Below are 20,951 nucleotides of genomic sequence, written 5' to 3'. Positions count from 1 at the left end.
GCAGAGTGTCATATAGAATAAACCAAAGAGGTACAGTCTGGTTTAAAAATGGTCAACAAACATACAAATAGCCAAATAGCCAGAAGGTGGAAAGCTTTTAAAATAAAAACATCTCACTTCATTTTCAATATAACTGATTAAAAACTCTAAAAGTGATATTTCCTAACAAATGGTTATTAAACATGAGGACAAAGTTAATGTATTTTTCTATGATAATGCTGTTATTTCAAATGCTCTGAATATCTGGAACATTAAGATTGTACAAAACTATAGTAAAATAGTTACTCATTACCTATAAGTTTACTGAGTTTTGTGCTTAAACAGACTGTGGATAGTTGTTTCAAGGCAAGAATATGAAATCTGTCAATGTCCAACTCAGCATAATTTTAATTGTACTTACAGATACACGTTAGCACAATAATATTTCACAATCATTTTCACCCTCCAAGAAGCCATCATCACTGATTAAAATCTTTTGAAATACTATTGAATCTTTCAAATTTTCTTGGAATTATAATAACTATAAATTTGTGCATATAATTCACCAAGCAAATTTCCCTAGAGTTCTTTCCATCATAAATTTCTGATAATGTGAAAATTATTTGAAAATTATTACATTTCTCATAATGTGATCTGAATCTCTATCTGTATTTCCATAAGTAATAGTTCAAAATGTACATCAGCATAGTCTGATATAGCTTTATTTCACCACTAACGTTTTAACAGTTATAGTGAGAAAAGAGCTGCACAATACTTTGAAGAAATGTACTTTCAAAAATTGATCTATTTAATATAATTTGCATGTTTGCTTTCTAAATTATAATTTATCTTTGATAACAAAGATTTTTGTATTTACGAATAACTATGCAATTAATTTGTGTTTGTTTTATTTCATCTTGTTTTGTTGTTTAGATGACAGCTGAGAAAAGACTTGTAGAAATCACCTGAAGTAACGTTACTGTTGTCATGTTGCCAACAAAGAAGACTGGTAAATGACAATGAAGAATTTCCTATCGACACTTTTCTCCTGTATTGAGTAATTGTTGGAAAGGGGATTGTTGGAAATCATAATAAATTTTAAAAGTGTTCTCTATAGAAAAGGGAGAAAGAAAGAAAATGAACATTTCTCATTATATCTTCCAACTTTCTGAATCTCAGATCATAATGGTAAATCCAGAATAATGGATTTTTGGAAAATCCATGGAAATGGAAACATCCTTTTTCTAAATGAGTGTATGTGGAAGTAAGTTATCAGAAGTGGGTGAAAGAGGAAAAAAGCAAGTAAAAATCCAACCCTAAGGAGTTATTTGGTATATTCTGCTTCTAACCGAGTTACATTTTTAACTCTGTGTGGTAAGAGAACATTAAAGTGAATTGCTAAAAAGATATTTACATTCAAGATGCGCTTGACTATTTGGATAAAATAAAAATTGATTATTTGGATAGAACAGAAATGCTGACCAACCCAGATCTTTGTATACTGGAAGATGAAACTCTTCCTACACATGCCTGTGCAAATTTCAGGGTACAATGCTTATAAGATTGTGCAAAATGTTCCTCCTAAAATGTTCCAGATTAGCACATGTGCCATGATATAGTAACCCCACAATTCACTGTCCAAACCCTGACAATTTTAAAAGTGAAATGGAGAACCCTTAATAATTAAAGTAATACAAGAATCATAAAGTGGGTCTGTCTCAGTCACAAATGAGTATTTACTCACTATGGCCCCAGCTATTTTGTAGATATATTTACCCAATCATGAAATTACCTCCTAGTTTAACTCCATGAGTTATTATTTATTTGTTAATACACTCTGTCATATGTACTCCATTTCATCTTTCTTTGTTTCTTTTATGACATATTTTAGTCTGATTTATAATTACTTAAAAGCTATAATGCTCATATTTAAAATATATCTAAGATTATTTATTTAATATATGCAAAGCATTGGTTCAAACTTATTTCACAGCAATATTGTGAAATAGGCATTATTCAAAGCAGAGGCTCTGAAAAAATTATGTTCATTACCTAAGGATACCCTGTCAATAAGAGGATCCATATTCTAATCTGGGTCTTTTTGACAAAAAGGACTAAACTTTTAGCCACTGGGCCACCTGTCTCATTCCTTCAACTCTTCTGGAATTGTAGATTTAGCTCTACTGAGTGGTCTTCTATATCAATAACCTTAACTTCTCTGTGTTTCAGATTTATACGATCTGTTAAATAACCAGGATGGAAAACAAAACCACCTTGGAGATAGTAAAATGAAAACTGTGCTGGAGAGCTGGCTGCGTTATCTGAAGGAAAGAACTACCTAGCCAAAATTATGACCATCTCATTCATTCACCCATTCAATTATTCATTCAAGCAACATTCCATAATATAGAGATATATTAATTAACTCAAACTATTAAATACTAGGTAACAAGTTTACAAAGAAGAACAAAGCATACTCCCTGCCCTTAAGCAGTTCATCGTCTCTGTGGGGCTACAACTCACGATTATAAACTGCGTGTTAAATGAAATAATAAAATATTACGGGAGGATAGAGAAGAGGTACAGTATAAGGGCAGGAGTGAGTGTGAGCAGTGTGGCCAGTGGGAAAGAGAGGTCAGGGAATGATTTCTAAAGGAATCTCAGATGCAGTTGCTTTGGCTTTCATATGTGTGGAACTGGCAACTCTTCAATCTGATATGTTAGTTAAGGGAATCCCCTGAGTTCACCTGAAAGCACAACCTTGTTTTCATCTCCCAAATATTCAGTTACATAGTCAACCACAAATAAAAAATAGAGCTACTATATGATCCGCATATTTATTCCTGCCCTGCTACTAGGTTCATCAGTACCGCTTTTTAAAATTCCATATATATGCATTAGCATACGGTATTTGTTTTTCTCTTTCTGACTTACTTCACTCTGTATGACAGACTCTAGGTCCATCCACCTCATTACAAGTACTTCAATTTCGTTCCTTTTTAGGGCTGAGTAATAGTCCATTGCATATATGTGTCACATCTTCTTATCCATTCATCTGTCAAGGGACATTTAGGTTGCTTTCATGTCCTGGCTATTGTAAATAGCGCTGCAGTGAACATTGTGGTACATGACTCTTTTTGAATTATGGTTTTCTCAGGGTATATGCCCAGTAGTGGAATTGCTGGGTCATATGGTAGTTCGATTTTAGTTTTTTAAGGAAACTCCATATACTATTCTCCATAGTGGCTGTATCAGTTTACATTCTCACCAACAGTGCAAGAGGGTTCCCTTTTCTCCACACCCTCTCCAGCATTTATTGTTTGTAGATTTTTTGATGATGGCCATTCTGACCAGTGTGAAGTGATACCTCATTGTGGTTTTGATTTGCATTTCTGTTATGATTAGTGACGTTGAGCATCTTTTCATGTGTTTGTTGGCAACCTGTATATCTTCTTTGGAGAAATGTCTATTTAGGTCTTCTGCCCATTTTTGGATTGGGTTGTTTGTTTTTTTGATATTGAGCTTCATGAGCTGCTTGCACATTTTGGAGATTAATCCTTTGTCAGTTGCTTCATTTGCAAATATTTTCTCCCATTCTGAGGGTTGTCTTTTCGTCTTGTTTATGGTTTCCTTTGCTGCAAAAGCTTTTAAGTTTCGTTTGGTCCCATTTATTTATTTTTGTTTTTATTTCCATTTCTCTAGGAGCTGGGTCACAAAGGATCTTGCTGTGATTTATGTCATAGAGTGTTCTGCCTATGTTTTCCTCTAAGAGTTTTATAGTGCCTGGCCTTCCATTTAGGTCTTTAATCCATTTTGAGTTTATTTTTGCGTATGGTGTTAGGAAGTGTTCTAATTTCATTCTTTTACATGTAGCTGTCCAGTTTTCCCAGCACCACTTATTGAAGAGACTGTCTTTTCTCCATTGTATATTCTTGCCTCCTTTGTCATAGATTAGGTGACCATATGTGTGTGGGTTTATCTCCGGGCTTTCTATCTTGTTCCATTGATCTATATTTCTGTTTTTGTGCCAGTACCATACTGTCTTGATTACTGTAGCTTTGTAGTAAAGGCTGAAGTCAGGGAGCATGATTGCTCCAGCTCCGTTTTTCTTTCTCAAGATTGCTTTGGCTATTCGGGGTCTTTTGTGTCTCCATACAAATTGTAAAATTTTTGTTCTAGTTCTGTGAAAAATGCCATTGGTAATTTGATTGGGATTGCACTGAATCTGTAGATTGCTTCGGGTAGTATAGTCATTTTCACAGTGTTGATTCTTCTGATCCAAGAACATGGTATATCTCTCCATCTGTTTGTATCATCTTTGATTTCTTTCATCAGTGTCTTATAGTTTTCTGCATACAGGTCTTTTGCCTCCTTAGGAAGGTTTATTCCTAGATATTTTATTCTTTTTGTTGCAATGGTAAATGGGAGTAATTCCTTAATTTCTCTTTCAGATTTTTCATTGTTAGTGTATAGGAATGACAGAGATTTCTGTACATTAATTTTGTATCTTGCTACTTTACCAAATTCATTGATTAGCTCTAATAGTTTTCTAGTGGCATCTTTAAGATTTTCATGTCATCTGCAATTAGCAATGTTGATCATCTTTTCATGTTCCTGTTGGCCATCTGTATGTCTTCTTTGGAGAAATGTCTATGTAGGTCTTCTGCCCATTTTTTGATTGGGTTGTTTGTTTTATTGATATTGAGTTGCATGAGCTGTTTGTATATTTTAGATATTAACCTCCTTGTCAGTCACATCATTTGCAAATATTTTCTCTCATTCCATAAGTTGTCTTTTCATTTTGCTGATGGTTTTCTTTGCTGTGAAAAAGCTTTTAAGCTTGATTAAGTCCCATTTGTTTATTTTTGCTTTTATTCCTTTTGCCTTGGGAGAATAATCTAAGAAAATATTGCTACAATTTATGTCCCAGAATGTTTTGCCTATGTTCTCTTCTAGGAGTTTTATGGTGTCTTTTTTTTATATTTAGGTCTTTAAACCATTTTGAGTTTATTTTTGTATATGGTATGAGGGAGTGTTCTAATTTCATTGATTAACATGTACCTGTCCAGCTTTCCCAACACCACTTGCTGAAGAGACCGTCTTTTTGTCATTGTAAATCCTTGCCTCCTTTGTTGTAGATTTTTTTTTTTTTTAAATACGGAACAATTCACAAATTTGCATGTCATCCTTGTGCAGGGGCCATGTTAATCTTCTCTGTATCATTCCTGTTTTAGTATGTGTGCTGAAGCAAGCACTGTTGTAGACTAATTGACTGTACGTGTGTGGGTTTATTTCTGGGCTCTCTATTCTGTTCCATTGATCTACATATCTGTTTTTGTGCCGATACCATGCTGTTTTGATTACTGTAGCTTTGTAGTATTGTCTGAAGTCTGGAAGGGTTATGCTTCCAGCTTTGTTCTTTTTCCTCAGATTTGCTGTGGCAATTTTGGGTCTTTTGTGGTTCCATATAAATTTATTTTAAAGTGATGAATAAAGCATGCTCTTTGACCTCAGAAAAATTCTAATCAAAATAAGTACAAAAATGAGTCAGAGGGTAAGGATGTGATTTTGCCACTCTTGTCAAGCAAGCTATTCAAATCATTGCAAGTATGTGAACTGAATATGCTGCAAAAAAAAAAAAAAAAAGATGGTTCAATGATCTTTGAAGTTTAATCTGGCACTATCTTTGGGGATTTATATCAATATTTCAGGCCAATACAAAAATAAGAAACGTTTTACACATATCTGACTTCTAGATTTGTTCACAGGTTATGGGGATGGTATATGTATTCTGGACTGACTTATTTGAAGTAAACTACTGTGTCTCAAAGGAATGGGAAAGAGAATAAAGAGCTCTATGAATTGTAAACTGTATCTTACATGTTTTGTCTGCATAATGATAAAAAAGAGCCATATTCAGAAAAAATCCTATGTTTGCTTTCAAATAATTTTAAAAGATCAATTTAATGTGTAGGTAAAAGGTGTGGGGAGGGATAAGCATTACAGTTAATCACTTTGAGAAAAAGTCCAATGTACAGAGGAAATCAATACATTTCCATAGCAATGGACACTTTCCATTTAATTATACCCACGGTCCTAAGTCACCTGAGGGCAGGAAGTTTCTTCCATTTTTATTGCTGTCATTACTACTTAAAAGGTTTTCCTGATACAAAGTCAGCACTCAATCAAGACTTATTGAATGAACTAAATAAGAATAAGGTTATAGAGTCCCAGACTGGTTTTTTGTGTTTTTTAAGAAAAAGACTTGCAAATGAAAGATACCACTGACAAAGTATTTCTAAACTTCAGAATTTTGAATCCAGCCTAATGCAGTTTGTACCAATATCTCTCTAAATTGAGTATCAAAAGCCTTACAAGTGCATAGAGATTAGAATTTTAGTAAATGTTACTGTAAGAATATAAATCTTCTATATAAAACATTGTTATATTACCTTATTTTGCAAAAGAAAAAACTATATGTGAAACAATCAATCTATTTGTTCAAATGTTTCTGGTTTTCTTTTTAAAAACTTAAGTTTTTTAATAAGTTAAAAATATTTTTTATTATAAACTGTAGAATTAAGTTAGTCCCTTTTGTAGGCATGTAAACAGAAATGTAATTATTAAAAGTATACAGGTGGAAGATATAATGTATACTAAGATGTGTTTATGTCTAAAAACATTTTTGTAAAAACAAGCATTGCTATCCAGGTAAATTTTAAATATTTTGTCTTAAAATGCATGATATTTAAAGATATAATTTGTCTTCTTTTTAAAAATTTAATACTATCTAATTTGGGAAAGCAGAGTGGGGGTTGTTTTCTTATCCCAAGGTAGACAGAATTTTGACAGGGGCAGGAAATGTGCTTGCACTCCCTATTGTGTAGAAATAATCCTCTTTTTAAGGAATAGTCTTGGCAGCGGTGTTCAGGTGGCTGTGTAGACTGATCTGTGCTTCCTTACCAAATCAGAACAAAAGAGAAGAAAACACATTTTAGCCATCATGCTGCAGATAACTGAAATGAAAAATTACAAGGCAAATTGTTTTTGGCAAAACAGTTTCCTCCCCAGAACTGAGTATCAAAATGTGGTTTCCATTTTTCCACTAACATGTCACAAGTTCCACTCTGGGTGACGTCTGAGATCCTGATTCAGGATGTGGACTAGGAGGGTCCAGGTCATGGTGACACTAACCAAGGTTGTTAGATTTATTAATGTATTAGTCATCTTGCTAAAAAAAGTTTATATAAAATGGGTATATAGCATTGTCTCAACTTCTATTTCATTATTCTGATTTTAGTTCAATTACATAATCTAATTTGACTGAATCCAAGAAAATAAATTATAATTAAAGAGTAGTTATAATTTGCATTTAGGTAGATAAGGAAAAGAAAAAAATTAAAATAGATACCTGGAAGGCCAGTAGAAACTATGTTCTTGTAAAAATTCAACTTTCAAAATTTAACAATCTTGAATTTAAACGGAGCTCTAAACTTAGCTGTATGAACAAAAGAAATAACCATATGGTAATTAAGGCTGCCCTCTAGTTTTTAGCACCTCTGCTCCATGCAGCTCTTTGCATCAAAATTTATTCACATCCAAGCTTATTTATCTTTTAACTATCATTATATTTAAATAGATTAGTAAAAGAGACAGCTGGAGTCCAATGAGAGATTGCCTTAATCAGGAAACATTACACAAAAGCAACAACAAAAAAATTAAGGCTAACAGTCTTATATATCCAAGTTTATTTATCCTTAGACTATCAGTAGATTAAAATAGGTTAACAAAATAGACATCTGATGCCCAATGAGAGGTAACTTTAATCAGAAAACATTACATGAAAGGAAAATGGCAAAAGGAATAAGATGAACTGGTGCAAAAATAAATTTGTTATTAGATCAAGATATTTTTTAAAGCATTGCTTGTTTACAACAGCAGTCAATGCCCATTAACAACATAATAATCTTCATTTTTGATGACTGAACTGTAATTCTGCTACTGAAATTATGAGTTTAAAAAAAGATTAATATAAGTTTCCAGTAAATAGTTTTCATCGCAGTTTTTGCAGTGCCAAAGAACGTTTCTTGGCTCAGTGTAAACATGTATCTTATAGGAAAGTGAATAAAGTTGATATCCTTTGGCACATTACACAGTAAAAATTTGGGTGAGATAAACATTTTATGGTACAGATATAAAACTTGCTCTAAGGCCTTGGCATGGATTTAGAAAGGTATAGAATATTGTAAGCCATTTTAAGGACTTCCTCTTTTACTCTGAGTAGAGCTATTATAAAGTTTTGAGCTGAGGAGATTCTGGTTAGATGCATGCTTTAACAGAATCATGCTAATTGCTGTGTTCAGACAAGCAGAGACACAAGCAATTCAGTAAGAACAGGGTGGCAAGCTTGTAGCTGTGAATGTCATGAGAAATGATCAGATTCTGTATTTATCTGTACTTTTAAAAATAAGAGTGAAGATTTCTTTACCAATCATATATAGGGTGTGACAAAAAGAAAAACGTCAAAGACCACAGCAATGTCTTGGGTTGAGCACTGGAACCGCGGGGTTGCCATCGACAAAAATAAGTAAGGCCATGGTGGAATGGATTTGGGGGGAAAGATGAAGAGTTCAGTTTTATACTCATGAAGGTGAGATGATTATTCAGCACTCAATGTATGCATTGCTTCCTAAAAGCATGTAGCAGGTGTTCATTGTAGTTGCTGTTTACTGTTGTTGGTTTATTTCTCTGGTTCTTTTGCTTTTCTGCCACATTATCTGTTTCTTCATTTGCCTGTTTTTTTGTTTTTTTTTTATTGGAGTATAGTTGATTTACAATGTTGTGTTAGTTTCTGCTGTACAGCAAAGTGAATCAGTTATACATATACATATATCCACTCTTTTACCTAGTTGTCGTCTGCTGGGTTCAATACACAAATATGTAAAGAAGATTTAAGGTCTAGGAAGATTTTTTTCCACTGGAGCAGATTTGCATTTGCTTATGCAGGTGGCTGGGGTCATCAGCAAACTAGAATGACCTTAATAGTATCAGAGACTGAAATTAGAAATTGCACTTCTTCAATCCTTCAATCCTTGCAAGTGCGTTTCACACTTATTTGGGGGGTTTAGAACATAAGGATCTTAATCAGAAGCCTGCGTGATTTACCAATGCCCCTGGCAAGCTTTGAACCCAATTTGAATTTTTCTTTCTGTGAACCTTTCAAAAACTTTTCTCATCAGTTTCTTGGCCTCTCAGTCACCTCTTCCAGAACTGGCAAATCCCTGTAAAGGAAAAATGGTGCTAAATACCAAGTTCACACCTCTAGGTTTTATTTCTTTTACTTTGGAATTTAGCCCTATAATTTCCTTGATTGCATCCCATTATGATATTATACACACACATGCACACATACATACACACATACCACACTTTCTTAATCCATCTCAGTACAAGGGTTGACCCAAGGTACCATTGCCCCTACTGGAAGCAAGACTCCTTGGCCATTATATATTTAAAGCAAGTTTAAATCCAGATTTTATACCTATTAAAGATGGTAGAAAGATAAAAGTTTAACAAGTGCATAAGCTGAGACGTTTCTTTTATTTAAAAATATTGTTTTCAATCCTATTCTCGGTGGTAGGATATAGCAAGGAATAGATAGCCAAGATGCCCACTCTCCTGGAACTTACATTCTAATACTAGAGGAAGACAGAAAAGACCAACATAACTGTCAGATATCACCAGTGCTATGACGGCTTTTAAGGAGGGTCCTGTAATACAGAGCAGGTAGCAGCTACTTTACATTGAATGGTCAGGGAAGAATTCTCTATGGAGAGGACACTTAAGGTAAGAATTTAAAGACAAGAAGAAACAAGTCATATGGCAATATTCCTTGAAGTGCCGAGCAGAGTTGTATGTGCTTGAGAAATAAGAAGGGGCAAGTGCATCTGTACTGTGTTAATTACAAGAGAGAATTGTAGAAGAAGTTGAGAGGTCAAGTAAGGGTAAAATCATATAGAGCCTTGCAGGTCAAGATAAGAAATGTAATAAATAACACATATGCCTGTCTAGGTTTATTTAAGACACCAAACTACCAACGAAATGATGAAGAGAAACAAAAAAGGTAACCTCTTGCCTGCTGGAAACTCATCAAAAACAATGAGAAAGGGCTTTTAATATATCTTTCAACTCAAATATTTCTTTTTCCTCTCATAATGACTTCTAAACTGATCTGATATTGGGTTAAACCAGTAGCCTGATGTTGCATAGTCATTTTTTTTTTCTCTTGGAACCAAAATAAAATGAGAGGAAATTAAAAGGCATAAACCTAGAAGGAACAAACCACCATTCTCCAATCTCCAGTGTAATAACTGATATAGGTAAGATCATCAATACATGCTAAAAGTAAAAAGTTGCTGCAAAGAGAAAAATGCACTTCCTCATTGGCCATATCTGGCAGCCATCCTCCCATGGCAATCTATGATAAAGCAAGAAATCAATTTTCCAGATCCAGCAAATACTACCAGGCGTATGTTGTCAATGATAGCTTCCTGTTCCATTAGGATCCCTGAGGATCCTGAGAAATTACACTCAAACATGCCTTATGCTCTCTTTTCTTGTGTGCCACTGTCCTTCAAAAAGTTTTTACTCATTACAAATTAAACCAGGACATTTATCTCATCTTAAAGTGACATGCGTGCACATGTGTGTGAGTGTGTGTGAGTGCTGTGTGTTCACTTCTTCCCAAGCAGTCATACATACAGAGCATCTCTCAAGTAATACCACTTTTGGAATACGTGGTTTTGGAAACAGACAGAAAAGAAGAAGAAGAAAAAAAAAGATATTTCAATGTCGTAATGGCAGGTGGTGATTAAGGAAAAAAAATTAATATTAAATACAGGGTTGTAATATGACAAGGTAATGAAATGACTAGGGCCAGGCCGCATGTCTAGCAAGATGGGTGGTGCAGGAGTCCAGCTATGAAACCTTGACCTGTCCAGGGCCTGGTTGAGATTTGATGCCATCTACTGGCAGTTTTCTCTTATAGCCTAAATATCAATGAAGATGATTCTGGGTCCTTGAGGGGAGGATCCTGCTACCTCCTGCTTAGTGTGAAGCCTGGAGTCCTGGAGGGCTCTCCTCCTCCCCCGCCCACCCCAGCTCTGAGCAGGCCCCACGTTTATGACGTAGAAAGGGTCTCTGTGCTCCTGATGCTACCCCAGCAGGTGCCTGTTGGTGTTTATTATTTGGTGCAAACCTCATGGCGGGGGCAGGCAGGTTTCTCAGTTCTCTTGCTCTAGTCCCAGTCTTAGGTAAGCCCTGTGCGGTTCATCTTGAGGGTGGGGTTTTCTCAGCTTTCCTTCCATCTCCCCTGGTGCATAAGGATGGTGAGTCTTTGGCAAGAGTGAGTTTCCTGACCCTCCCCAACCCCCCGCAGCAGCGTTGCTTTGCATGGCTACAGAAGTACAAAATCTTGACCACTGAGCATTCTTCCTCTGCCACCGTAGAAGGAAGACTTTGCTTCCTATGAGAGAAGAGTCTGGATTTCATGCCTCTCCTCCAGCAGCTGCTTCTTCAGGTCTCCTTTTCCTGATCCCACTCTTTCTCATACGCACCCAGCACGGACCTGTATTAAAAAGCTGGTGAGGAAGCTTAGGTGACCTTTGTGTCTTGGGTTTCTTGGGATGCTAAATTCTCTTGATGAGCCACACAGAATCTTTGAAAATTTATTAAAATTTCAGTTGTTTCCTTTTTATACATATTTATGTCTACGACTTGTGCTCGCTCTCACACTGTACCAAAGGCCAAATAGTTTGCATGTCCAAGGTCTTTTTGGAGGGGCTTGTCACCCTTTGGAATTCAGTGGACCTTTACGACCTTGGCTCTGTGATGAGCCCAGGAAAGTTATGATTTTTTTAGATTATCCTCCTTTTTCTTTTAATGTTAGAGTAGGAGCAACATTCTCCTGAGATCTTCTACAGATTTTTAGTAGATCTGGAAATTACACTAATCATACTGAACTATAATTACATAGCTGTCAGTTTCACCGCTATAAATTCCTTGTAAACAGTGCATTTTTTTTTTTAGAGTATTAGTCATTTTATTTTTATTTATTTATTTATTTATTTATTTATTTATGGCTGGCTTCCCTGGTGGTGCGGTGGTTGAGAATCTGCCTGCCAATGCAGGGGACACGGGTTCGAGCCCTGGTCTGGGAAGATCCCACATGCCGCGGAGCAGCTGGGCCCGTGAGCTACAATTACTCAGCCTGCGCGTCTGGAGCCTGTGCTCCGCAACAAGAGAGGCCGCGACGGTGAGAGGCCCGCGCACCGCGATGAAGAGCGGCCCCCGCTCGCCGCAACTAGAGAAAGCCCTTGCACAGAAACAAAGACCCAACAGTGCATTTTAAAATTCTCAGTGCCTAGTGGTTTTTATTTATGGTATTGTTGTAATAAGCTGTTCACATGCCTGTCTCTCTAACTAGACACCTTTGAGTAGGTGACTCTTATATGTCCTTATAACTAGTCCTTATAATAACATAAGGACTAATATCTATCGAGTGTTTGCTACGTAACAGACCCTGTTATAAATTCTTCATATACATTTTCTCATTTAATATCATTACCAACCCTACAAAGTAGGTATTATAATTCTAGTCTTTTAGTTTAATAAGCAAACACAGACAGGACAGGCATAGGCTCTTGCTCCAGAAGAGCCCTGCACTTGGTTTAAAGCTCTGCCGTCTCCACCTTGAAATTCTTAATTTTATCTTGGAACGTGAAGTGAAGTCTGTGAGACAAGGAAGCATGTCGGTGAGCAGTGAGGATAGGCCTGGGGATACAAGGTACAAATTAGCTGGGGATCATGGGCCCGACAGGCACACAGGCGTTGAGCAATGGCCTTGTGGCCCAGCACACGGGATCCAGACTTAGAGCAGTCTGTGGTACATGGGATCTAATGAGGTGAGGCCCTTAAAACAGGTATTCCTTGAAAGAAGAAACTCAAAACAGCAGAAATGCTGACCTGCTGGCCTTGAAGAAGCAACAAATACTTTCTGAGCCACCAATGGAGAGAATAGCATCTAGAAGCTGAGGGCCTCAGTCCTAAAAATACAAGGAATTGAATTTTGCCAGTAACTTGAATGAACTTAGAAGAGGACCCCAAGCTTCAGATGAGAATGCATGCTGGCCAAAATCTTCATCGCAGCCTTGCAATCATCTGAGAAGTACAGACCCCTGACCCATGTAAACCACAGGATAATAAATATGTGTTATTTTAGGCACTATTTGAGGTAATTTGTTATGTAGCAATAAAAAACTAATACTACCGTCATGAAACATGCTAAAACATAATTACAGTGAGGTCATTATAAAAATGTTAGCGCTCACAGCTTTTATATAGAACTTAAAATCTTAATGTTTAAATATTTATTTTCAGTTACTTATGATGTTTACACAAATATAAACACACACCTATATACATATATTTGTATACTTGAAAAGCCCTAAAGTGAAAAATTCATTGCATTCAAATAACAGCTGTTAAGTCACAAAATCTAACATAGCTTGGCTCCAGGCAGGCCTATCCCAGAATTTCTAAGTATCACAACTCATAGGCACGCGCCCATTTTAAAACCAGGACTGTATTAGCATACTCCCTGTTCTGTCTTAGGTCACATGGCATGAATTCAAGGTGAGATGTAACACCACAATTCTGTGTAAATAGCAGGTGAGCTGTTGATAGAGGATTTTTGAAGTTTGGACAGATGAAAACTATAAAAACCAGGAATAATTTTATGCAGTTTGCATCAAGAGAGAATAATTTATCAGGGAAGAAAGGCCATAATTAATTTCAGGAATTAAAAAAAAAATCATAAACAGGAGGGATCAGAGATTTAAATCTGTCATTTTGGGCTCCTCATCTGCTCTGAACTGAGACAGAGGGGTCTGGCAGTCACTGACTCAACAGAGAAGCCAGTGCACTGGAGAGCCACAGTTCTCTCCAGACAGAATGGGTCCAGCCAGGAGTCCTATGAAAACATGATACTCCTACCTTTATGACGTTGCAGGTATACTCATGGTGCTGCTACCACGTGGGGACTTCATGAAGCATAAATACCACAGAAATACCTGCGTATAATCACAAGATATAAATGGAGAAAGGGTAATTTGGTTACATGGATGTCAAGCACAGAAGAAATAAAATTTATTTTAAAAGATTCAATAACAGTAATGCTAACAATAGCTAACACTTATTAAACATGTAGTCCGTGCTAGGCACTGAACTTAATTGATCTCAATTAGTTCTTACAGTAGCCCTATAAAATAGAGACTTATGGTATCTCCATTTTGCAGATGAGGATCTAAGAAAAGAGAGGTTAAATAAGTTGCCAAAATAAATCACAGAGCTAGGATTTGTCCCCCCAAAGATACTCTCTGGTCTCTTGAGATCTTACTCACTTTTCAAGAATGTATCTGAATATGGTCAGTGATATCCAGGACAAGTAGGGCAGCACCTAGCATAACCAATCGCGTTTGCCTGACTTTCAAACACATATAGTTAATTGACTTTTTTAAAAGATAAACTTTTAATTCTGTAATAATTTTAGATTTATAGAAAAGTTGCAAATATAGTACATGGAATTCACCTATGAATGGAAAATTCACCATTTTCCCTCATACTAACATCTTGCCTTCTCTTGGTACATTTGTCAAAACTAGGAAATTATCATTGGAACATCATTATTAACTAAATTACAGGTTGTGTCAGATTTTTAAAAACACTTTATTTTTTAGGGAAGTTTTAGATTCACAGCTTGAGCAGAAGGTATAGAGGCTTCCCATATACACCCCTGCACCTAAACAGGCAGCAGCCTCCCGACTATCAAGTGGTGTATTTGTTACAATTGATGAACCTACACTGACACATCAGTATCACTCAAAGTCCATAGTTTACACTGGGGTCCACTCAGGGTATACATTCTATGGGTTCTGCAAATGGACGATGGCATGTATCCACCATACAGAGTTTCTCTGTCCTAAAAATACTTTGTGCTCTACCTCCCCCCTCATCTCTCCCTCCCCCCTCCCCCCTCGCAACCACAGATTCTTCCACTCTTTCCATAGTTTTGCCTTTTCCAGAATGTTATATAGTTGGAATCGTACAGTGTAGAGTCTTTATAAATTGGCTTCTTTAGCTTAGTAATAGGTATTTAAGGTTTCTCTGTGTTTTTTCATGACTTCATAGCTCATTTGTTTTTACCACTAAGTAATATTCCATTATCTTGATGTACCACAGTTAATTTTATTCATTCATCTACTGAAGGACATCTTGGTTGCTTCCGAGTTTTGGCAATTATGAATAAAGCTGCTATAAATATCCATGTGCAGGTTTTTGTGTGGACACATCTTTTCATATGCTTATTTGCCATCTGTATATCTTCTTTGGTGAAGTGTCTGTTCAGGTCTCTTGCCCTTTTATTACCTGGATTATTTGTTCTCTTATTGTTGCGTTTTAAGAGTTCTTTGTATAGTTTGAATAACAGCCCTTTATCAGATATGTCTTTTGTAAATATTTTCTTCCTGTCTGTGGCTTGTCTTCTCATTCTGTTGACAGTGTCTTTCATAGAGCAAAAGTTTTTCATTTTAATTCAGTCTGGCTTATTAATTCTTTTATATGTCATGCCTTTGGTATTGTATCTAAAGAGTCATTACCAAATCCAAGGTCATCTAGATTTTTCCCTGTTATCTTCTAAAAGTTTTACAGTTTTTCAGTTCACATTTAGGTCTATGATCCACTTTGACTTAATTCTTCTGAAGGCTGTAAGGTTTGTGTCTAAGTTCATTACTTTTGCATGTGGATGTCCAATTGTTCCAGCATCATTTGGTGAAAAGACAATCTTTTCTCCAGTGTATTGCCTTTGCTCCTTTATTAATTGACTATATTTACATGGGTCTATTTCTGGGCTCTCTATTAAAGAGGAAGGTGTATATATAAATAAATAAATAAATATATATATATATATATGTGTGTGTGTGTGTGTGTGTGTGTGTATAATCCCCAATATATATACCATTGGGGATTTTTCTGTAAGGAAGATTTGTCCCTATCCCCATTCAATCATTTAATCAATATTTCATTTATATAAATGTATATTCATATCTATTTATTTTATACTTTGAATTATCATCTAATACTGCTTGCCTTATTTTGTTGCTAAAACTATCCCAGTTTTGGCCATTGAGAGCACTTTTAAATTGGCTCCTGTTGTTACTTTTATATACCCCATCTTTTTTTTTTTTTTTAGCTTATCTTCACTCTCTGGCACTACACGCATGATATGCCTTAGTGCTAGAACCAGCCATTTCTTCAAGGAGCCGTGGTTTCGTTCACTGGAAAATGGTACCTATTGTCCTTTGAACACTGATACTTTATTTTTCAGAGGCCATTCAAACTTAACAACTCCAAAACCAATTTTACTCCCAAACCCTGCCCCTGTAACACTGTTATTAAATTCCGTTCCTTCCTATTCTATCACAGTAAGTGATATACAGATCTTTCTGTTACCCAAATTAAAAAAATCTTTTTTTTTCAGAGGAAAAAATACAGTAGTGATCTTATGGCCAACCAGCAGAAAACAAGTTCCTGAGGACTTGCACTTGGGGCATGAGATTTCTGTATATGTGAGAATGTGTGAATGTGAGAGTGTGTGTATGTGTGTGTATAAAAGCTGTCACAAAAATGAGAGGTTATTAGGAGTAGATTAAAGGGTTGGCCAACCCACCTGGCTTAAGATAGTTTATGTCAATAAATAACTGATGAACCTAGCATTTTATCATCAAGGGATCCATACAGAACAACTAAAGACCAGTATAAAATTGAGCATCTAAATATATATACATTATGCATCAAGTCACTCTCTGGGAAATAGAACTATGAACATACGTATCCTTTTCACAAATTACAATACAGTTTAGAAGGTAAGAAAAACATACTTAAACTGACAGCAAATAACACAGTATGCAATGTAATTAGGTGCAAACGTGATGACTCTAAAAGCTCTAAGAAGTGAGTGAAAAGATATTTCTAAGCTATTGTTCAAAAATTGTTATAGTGATCTTGCAACTTACGTGTGTCTGGAAGATGTATATGGTCGGGGGGGGGGGGAAAGAGAAGATGTTTTATATGAAAACAAAAACATGCTGGAAGGTGGAGAGAGAAAGGTTTAAACACGGCAGGTTTATAAAATCATGAAATTTATCTGAAACAGGCTTATTAAAGCTTGCTGAGACCAAAGTAACACCAACATTTGTATACGTATAAATTTCAATGTACTTTAAAGACATTGCTTACTTGCTTTGGATTCTAGTCTCAAACTCTCCTAATTAGTAACTCTAAATGATCATTTAATCATTTAATATAGCTAAGCATGACACTTTACATCTGCAAAACTGCAATAAATTTTTTCCTGGTAGTCTTGCAAGGTAACCTGTCAGAGTTATATAAGACTACATATAAAACTGTACTGTATGCCATAATTATAATTTGAGTATATACTACTAAGGTAAGCTATTACTTATTAATTCTAACTTGTTTTTTATATAGACATATTCAATCTTTTGAATAGGGAAATCAAAATAATGTACAAAGGTACAATTAAAAAGTAATAGAACATTTTATGAAAGTGCAAGTGAAGTAGTACTCAGTGCTCCTGGGTTCATATTCCTTGCTCACGGGATGTTGTCAATCTCTAATTCTAAACTGCATTCACTGCAGCCTACAAAAGTGCTTTTGCAAGTGGATTTTAGTAATAAAGATTAAATCATGTTCAGGTAAAAACTTTTTAGTTACTCCAAAACCACCATGGAAAAATTTGGGGCACAGGTGAAAACATGTTTGAAATTAATATGCCTTTAATAAGTAATTCAACACAATTCTGTCCTATATCCACTGCTGTGGATTTAAGGAACTGCATTTTAGTTCCTTGAAATGCAGAGATTTTCATTTGAGAATTTAAAACTGTGATATCAGCTTTAATTTAATTTCAGTCTGCTAAAAATTATGACTATATCATTCCAACTGCTCTTTCCCTTTCATCTCAAAAAACAGTTTATCCAGAATTTGAATGTGTCTCACTGGTAAATAGTTTTTGCAGAGAGTTTTTATATTAATGAATTAAATTGTCTCTCATGTTAGCTAATTTCTCTTATCTTAGTGAAACTTTACTGCCATTTACTCCAAGTATTCTAAACTGCTCAGCAAGACTGCATAATTTTCCTGTCTGATCCAGAGCAGAATAATCAATCTGTGTGAAACAAAAATAGTCTATTCCATCATATGTGACTTAAATTTCCTCTGAAGTGAACTCTGAGACAACTGTTTCTTGGAAGAAGTGCTTTTGAGAATTACTTTCTCCAACTTCCAACCATTTTTCTTTTTCCTTTGCACGGTAATTCTTTCAAACATTGATCTCTCTTATTTTTTGCTGTCCCCTAGTTTCTTGTACATATATCATCTAACCTTACCTACCTGAAGGTTAATTTTTATACGGAAAGAAAAAAATTCTCAAAAGTAATTGTATTAAGTCAAATGCACATGTCAAAATTTCATATGGCATAATTCCCAGTATCTTAACTGAGCCTGATAGAATTGGTATATCTTATATTCACTAATTCCATCCTATTTACCTACAAAATATGATATGTAAATATTCCACAGGTCCTTGACATCTAATTGGGTAATGATGCTAATAAATAAATGAGGCAAAACAATGTAAGTATAAAAAAAAAAAAGTAAATACATTATAGGTATTATTATGATTTAGGACATTTTATATTAAGTAATGGTTCTCAGCCAGGAACAATTCCATCACCCCAGGGACACTTGTCAATGTCTGGAGACATTTTTGATCGTCACAACTGAAGTGGTGCTACTGGCATCTAGCCCAGGGAGGCTGCAACATTCTGCACTGCACTGGAGAATCCTCCACCACAAAGAATTACCTGGTCTAAAATATTAATAGTCATGTCAAAATTGAGAAACCCTGATGGAGAGGGAACTTATGATTCCCCAAATTTGTCAAATTGCTATTTTTCTCTTGATGGAGAGGGACTCCCACATCTGATTTTTAGTTCCAACAGCTCCCTTATACATTAGTCCAAATTGAGGTGTGCAGTTTTCCACTTAGTCACATCATCCACTCTGGGAAGCGTATGTAACAAGAAAGCTGCCTAATACCTAATGGCATGGATCACTCTAAAAGTGTCTACACAGAACAGAGGATGGGGAACATTTATGTGCATCACATCTCTAATAAATGATGGCTGTGACTGCTTTATAAATCACATTAGTGGACAGAAAGGGGAGATGAGGATATTCTGTGTAATTTACACATTAATGTATTACTTAGCATGCGTCACATCCTGTTTCCACTGCAGTGACTAAAAGAAAAAGAGAGAGAGAGAGAGAGACGGATGATTATTTTCCTCTTACTATATGTAAATAAACTTTCTTGCTCTGTGGGAAAATCTTGGTGTAAGCTGATCTGCCACAGAGAGCATAATTGTTAAAGATACTACATCATTATGTCATATACTTACTACACTTACTTTGTTAACTACTGACTTTGAATTAGACGTGCTCACAAATGGTAAAAATAACTATTTCCCATAATGATTTGGGTTGATAGTCTATTAGGTACATTAGCTAATTTGGGCAAATTCATGGACAATGTATGAAAGTACCCACAGAACATTAAGATTTCATCGAATCTAAATTGATAACCTTTTGGTAGATTTACAGGGATTACATTTATAATTATTCTACTCTTTGCTTCACTTCCTAGAATTGTTTAAAAGACTTGATAAATTGCATCACTATGGGCAAAACTATTAGAAAAAATTGTTTTCCTGAAGTAAGAAGATCTTCCCTGACTTTTCTCCCCTGAATTATTTCCTTTAATGTGGAAGGAAACCACTTCTCATATTACGCTTGTTTGAATCAACATAGTGATTAAGAGTGTTACTTTTGGAAACTAACAAATCTGATGCTTAAATCACATCTTTGCTATTTACTTTTAACTTCAATAATTTTGGCAAGTTATATAATCTATATAATCTTTAGTTTCTCACTAATAATATAGCAACAACAACAACAGTAATAGTAATAATAATAACACCCTGTTGGGTTTGTGAAGATTAAAGAGCACGTCTATTATGCTTGATACATATCATGTGTTTGATAAATTTAATTATAATGAATTTCCAAAAGTCTGTGTCATGCAGCAAATTTTGTCCAGATTTCTTTTCTGGTACAGCCAATGAACTTACTTATTATCTTTACCTATAAGTCTAAAAGCAAACTAGACTCAGTATGTCAAATCAAACTCTTTCCCCTCCAAAACTTGCTTTTTCTTCCTCCTGTGTTCCCTATGTAGTGAAGATGTCAACAGAATTTGTTCCAATCAGAAACCCTGGAGTCATCCTAGCCTCTACTTTCACAGTTATTTTCCATATCCAGTGAACCACTAAGGACTTTCTAATCTACTTATTTAATAGCACTAGTGGTGGGTCCATTTCTCTCTATTTCAGCTGTAACTCCTTTATGTTAGGTCATCATCTTCTCTCTAAAGGCAAGTGATAGCAACAATCCCTTAAATCATATCCTTGGCCCTCTTTGTCTCCTAATTTTCCCACTAATCTATTTTTCCACATGGAAACCAGAGTGGTTTTCCAAAATTAAGATCACATCATGTGTTTTCCCTGCTTAAGGGCTTTCAATGGCTCCCCATTCTTCTTTTTTTAAAAAAGATTTAATTTTATTTATTTTTGGCTGCATTGGGTCTTCATTGCTGCGCACAGGCTTTCTCTAGTCAAGCGGGGGCTTCTCTTGTTGTGGAGCAACAGGCTCTAGGCGTGCGGGCTCAGTAGTTGTGACACGCAGGCTCAGAGGTTGTGGCACGCAGCCTCTAGAGC

At 35.6% G+C, this 20,951-nt stretch overlaps 1 non-coding gene across 1 annotated transcript; it reads right to left on the bottom strand.

Moving 5' to 3' along the window:
• Window positions 1-5,130: 5,130 nt before the first annotated feature.
• Window positions 5,131-5,234, bottom strand: LOC132373905 (U6 spliceosomal RNA). Its single transcript, XR_009505561.1, has one exon. It is a non-coding gene; the product is annotated as a U6 spliceosomal RNA (small nuclear RNA).
• Window positions 5,235-20,951: the final 15,717 nt, after the last annotated feature.

The sequence above is a fragment of the Balaenoptera ricei genome, chromosome 10, assembly GCF_028023285.1.
Source record: "Balaenoptera ricei isolate mBalRic1 chromosome 10, mBalRic1.hap2, whole genome shotgun sequence".
In the NCBI taxonomy this organism is placed as follows: Eukaryota; Metazoa; Chordata; class Mammalia; order Artiodactyla; family Balaenopteridae; genus Balaenoptera; species Balaenoptera ricei.
This window is presented reverse-complemented; position numbering and strand designations above follow the sequence as displayed.